Genomic DNA, 5,770 nt, shown 5'->3' with positions numbered 1-5,770 from the left:
GTAGAGACGGGGTTTCACCGTGTTGACCAGGATGGTCTCGATCTCTTGACCTCGTGATCCACCCGCCTCGGCCTCCCAAAGTGCTGGGATTACAGGCGTGAGCCACCGCGCCCGGCCAGTATTCTTTCTTAAAAAAAAACAAACTTAGTTTTGTACTGTTTCCCTTCAAGCTCTTTTTAATGAGAGCATTAAATCTGAACAAGAGCTTAATTGTAAGGAGTTTAACAGAGTTAAGTATCATAATAGCATTAATAAGGCCATTTTGTGAGAACCCGCTGTATGTATTTGGTATTTGCTCAGAGATAATCATTCATTCATTCTTTTATTCATTCAGTAGATATATATTGGGTACTTACATTTCGTCTTGTACAGGTTACAATACCTGTGAAGGCTTGAAACCTTAAAAGTGTCAAGTGAGATATGGCTTCTGATCCCATGGAGCTTACTTTCTAGCAAAAGAGAGACAACAACAAACAAAAATAAATTATTTACCTGTTTGAAAAGAACCTCTAAAGAAATGAAAAAAGGATTCTGAAATAGAGAGTAATGGGGGTGGAGGCCTACCCTAGTGACAGTGATCTTGGCATAGGGCCCTCTGAAACGGTGGCATTGAAACAAGATCAAAGGCTGAGACAAAGCCAAGCCCATGAGGAACTTGAGGAAGAGCAATCCAGGCAGAGGGAACAGCAAATACAAAGGCTTTGAGGTAGAGAAGAAATTGACATGATGGCGATGCTGAACAGAGGATAGTAATGATACTGTGCTGGCTTGGTCTGTAGGATCTGCATGAAGCTTGCTTTTAAAATGCAAATTAGTTCTAACAGGGCTGATGGAGAACAGTTTGAGCCTAACACAGTTTTGTGTTTGCTTATATGTGATTTTGGCTGAGAGGAGCCCTAGGTGGATGCAGTAAACTGTGCCCAGCTGAACTGAGTGGGAGTATACCAAATGTACATATGCATACCTCAGACATCTACCAGCTATCTCAGTTCACTGTGTGCGTGAGTCACACCCACTCATCCACCTGGTGTCACGACTTTCCTTCTGATTTCAGATAATCCTCTTTTCACAACTTGATAATTCACAAACTGCAGATCTTCTGGTACTCACTTACAAGTTTGCAAGCAAACTTGAAGTCTTTCCAAGTAAAATGCCATATTTATTGTAGTATCTTTGTATTTCTTGACCATTTAAAATGTGCAAAACAGCACCACCATTTCTATTAGTTTCCTACTTCTTTTGAAACCTGCCACTGATGAAGTTTTTGAGTGCTGTTCCCCTAGCCCCATACTTCCTACAGTGCTGTGGTTTTAATTACACAATTTTGCACAGTGCAGAGATTTTTAGGAATACACATGTTGCATTATAGCAGAGCTGACTGTACTGGGGAGGTTATCTTTATGCGTAGCCTTATAATCTATGTAAAAGCCTTAGCTTTTTTTTTCTTTTTCCCTAGCTGTCATGGGAAGCCCCAATTTTAAGCAGGGAACTAACCTGATCTGATCTGTGTGGTGGTGTGGTTTATAGGAAGGGCTAGGGGTTGAAGCAGTGAAACTGGTTGAGAGATTATTGTAATAGCCCAGGTGAAAGGCTGTGTTGATCTGGACTAGGATGGAAGCACTGAAGTAGGAGAGGGGTTTAGAATTAAGCTACTGTTTGGTTTGCTGTCTGGATGTTTGCCAACTCTTATTTAAAGACCAACACAAATTTCTAACTGCTGGACAATCTCTGGCTCAAACTCCTAAAATCTCTGGCTCAAACTACTCAAATCCCTGTTTAATGTGGCTCCATATAAAAAAAACACCCTCTCTATTTATGAGGGAATCTAGGCCATTTAGCCTTTCTCTGTTCCAGCATTGCTATACAATGCAAGATCACTTTCAAGAAATGAGAGTGCCCTTGAAGGTATCTTTTGTAATAAAAAATGCTAATTTATTTTCATTAATTTCTATTCTTTTAAGATACTCTTAGGATTAATAAAATAAATTATAAGATACAATGATTTGAATCCTAGGATGCTTAAGGAATTAACTGAAAGAAAACCCTCTGAAAACTCTGTGAGGCTTGCTGAGGGGCCCATGATACCCAGATGCCATAAACCGGGCGGCATATGTTTCTATCTAGAAATACAGGAATAATAGGAAGATTAATTTTCAAAGTCTGAGAGGGATTACAGGGTAATGGGGGAAAATCAAAATGCCTCTTAAAAGAACTAATCTTGTCAAACTAATCTAACTTTTTTCAACAACAGCATGAAAGTTATAATGTGGCTTGGTGCTATAGTGCTTTTGATTAGACATTTGAATGGCATTTTTCTCAACAATCTGGGCAAAGTGATTTTGAACATTTTCTCCCTTGGGGGTACCTGGATCAGAAGGAGGCCTATGCTCACAGAGTTACTGATGAGTGCAATCACCAGATGGGAGGGTTTTGTCCTGAATAAATGGAGAGCAAAATGTAGGTATTGAGGATCTATTTTGTGAATGAGAGCAGGGCAGGCCAGCCTGAACTGTGAACATCTACGATTGTTGAATATTATTAAGGCAATGAGCAGTAGAGACAGAGGTCACCACTGGGTCCTACAGCACACTAGTTACTCCACTTGCTTTACTGAAAGTTGAAGGCTGACCAGGGGTGTGAAGAGAGTGGGGAACAAAAAGTCGAGGCCTGAAGACTCAGTATTCCTTGAGGTTGGCATGTTATCCTCTGTCCAAAGGAGCAGAGAACATGTCCTGGAGAATCAGATGAATAGAAGGCAGGCAAGACCTAGTGGTGATCTTGACAGACATATAAACTATCTTAGTCTGTTCAGGCTGTGTTTTAGTCTGTTTGTGTTACTGATACAGGAGTTAAGAAGAAATCACTTAGGCAGATAGTAAGGGTATGGGAGTCCTCGGTAAGGCTTTTCTTTTTAATAAAAAGCAGTCTCAAATCATTTTCTAGCAAAGAGCAGCCTGTAAAGTTGAGCTGCAGACATAGACAAACAAGCTGGGAGTTTACACAGGTGAATGCTGGCAGGAACTAGGGACTAGATATGTTCAAGATGGTGGCTCCATATTCACTTCCCTGCCGGCCATGTGTATAGTAAGAAGCAGACAAGATGGCACTGGCCAAGGGGTAGGTTCATTTGCACAATAAGATTAGGGTGGAGCAACCAGCCTTCCCCATGTGCTATGTAAATGTCATACCTGATGGAACCAATCTGTGAGCCCTGCATAAATCAGACACCACCTCCTCAAGCTGGAACCCAAATGCCCATCGCTGATAGACTGGACAAGCAAAATGTGGCACATATACACCATGGAATATTATGCAGCCATCAAAAACGATGTTTGTGTCCTTTGTAGGGACATGGATGAACCTGGAAACCATCATTCTCAGCAAACTGACACAAGAACAGAAAATCAAACACCTATGTTCTCACTCATAGGCGGGTGTTGAACAATGAGAACACATGGACCTAGGGAGGGGAACATCACACACTGGGTTCTGTTGGGGGGAAATAGGGGAGGGACAGCGAGGGGTAGGGAGTTGTGGAGACATAGTATGGGGAGAAATGCCAGATATAGCTGAAGGGAAGGAAGGCAGCAAATCACGCTGCCATGTGTGTACCTATGCAACAATCTTGCATGTTCTTCACATTTACTCCAAAACCTAAAATGCGATAATAAATAATAAAATCCAGCGTATCCACCACTGGCCGGTCTTTTCTGCTCAGGAGATGCCTCTCTCTCTACAGAGAGAGCTGTTTTCCTTTCTCTTTTTTCCTGCCTGTTAATCCTCCACTCTGAAACTCCTTGTGTGTGTCCATGTCCTAAACTTTCCTGGCGTGAGATGACAAACCCCAGGCACATACCCCAGACAACGTAGCCACTTTATTACTATAAAGCAATGTTTGAGGCTAGGTAATTTATAAAGAAAAGAGGTTTATTTGGCTTGTAGTTCCATAGACTGTACAAGAAGCATGGTGCCAGCATCTACATCTGGTGAGAGCCTCAGGCTGCTTCCACTCCTGGGTGAAGGGAAAGGGAAGCAGGCATCACATAGTGAGAGAGGAAGGGAGGTGCTAGGCATTTTAACGAGCAGTTCTCCAGAAACTAAGGATGAGGACTGACTCCCTCCCATGAGAATGGCCCCACGCTATTCAGGAGCGACCCACTTCCATGATCCAAACACCTCTCACCTGCAACACTGGGGATCAACTATCAACATGAGACTTGGTGGGGCCTCAAATATCAACATGAGACTTGGTGGGGCCTCAAATATCAACATGAGACTTGGTGGGGCCTATATATACATACAGTATATATGTATACATATATGTATGTATATATATATATTATATATATATATATATATATATATATATATAAACCATTGCAGACAGCTATAACAAAGGACCTTAGACTGAATAATTTTTAAACAACAGAAATGTATTGCTCATAGTTCTGGGGGCTGCAAAGTGCCAGATTAAGGGTGCTGGCAGATTCTATGTCTAGTGATGATCTGTTCTACATGTCCTCACATTGTGGAAGGGCAAGCCAGCTCTCTGGAGCCTCTTTTATAAGGGGACTAGTCACATTCATGAAGGTGGAGCCCACATGACCTAACCACATCTCCAGAGCTCCACCTTCTAATACTATCACCTTGATGATTAGGTTTTAACATATGAATTTTAGAGAGACACAAACCATTCACACTATAGCATATGATAAACTCCATCTCCCAACTCCCATAACGTAGTAGAAATTAATCAATCACAAGCAAAGTCAGACAGGATAAGAAACTACCTTAATGCATGATTAAGAGTCACATGAAATTAAATTAACAATATCTAAATTTGTACGAAAATTAAAGAACAAAAGATGTTTAAGAGCTTGCAATATCCCTGATGAACATTGATACAAATCTCCTCAATAAAATACTGGCAAACAGAATCCAGCAGCACATTTAAAAAGTTATGCACCATAATCAAGTTGGCTTCATCCCTGTGATGCAAGGCTGGTTCAACATCTGCAAATGAATAAATATAATCCATCACATAAACATAACCAAAGACAAAAACCACTTCATTAACTCAATAGATGCAGATAAGGCCTTTGATAAAATTCAACATCGATTCATGTTAAAAACTCTCAATAAACTAGGTATTGATAGAGCATATCTCAAATAAGAGCTATTTATGACATACCCACAGCCAATATCATATAGAACAGGCAAAAGCTGAATGCATTCTCTTTGAAAAACGGTACAAGACAAGGATGCCCTCTCTCACTGCTCCTATTTAATGTAGTATTGGGAGTTCTGGCCAGGGCAATAAATAAAGGGTATTCAGATAGGAAGAGAGGAAGTCAAGGTGTTTCTGTTTGCAGATAACATGATTTTATATTTAGAAAACCCCATCATCTCAGCCCAAAATCTCCTTAAACTGGTAACTAACTTTAGTGAGAACAAATTGACACAGAGCAGGGAACAACACATACCAGAGTCTGTTGTGGGGTGGAGGGTGAAGGGAGGAAACTTAAGAGGCTGGGTCAATAGGTGAAGCAAACCACCATGGCACACGTATACCTATGTAACAAACCTGCATTTTCTGCACATGTATCCCACTTTTCTTTTTTTTTTGAGAAGAAATAAAGTTAAAAAAAAGGAAAATGATTAAAAAAAGAATTTGTATTCTCTAGCAGGGTAAAAGAAGGGAAACACCTTGTCATTTGTTCATCTTATCTTTTTTATGGTTTGAGTTTAAATTTGTAATTATGATTGTAAT

The sequence above is a fragment of the Cebus imitator genome, unplaced genomic scaffold (assembly GCF_001604975.1).
Source record: "Cebus imitator isolate Cc_AM_T3 unplaced genomic scaffold, Cebus_imitator-1.0 Scaffold157, whole genome shotgun sequence".
NCBI lineage: Eukaryota > Metazoa > Chordata > Mammalia > Primates > Cebidae > Cebus > Cebus imitator.
This window is presented reverse-complemented; position numbering follows the sequence as displayed.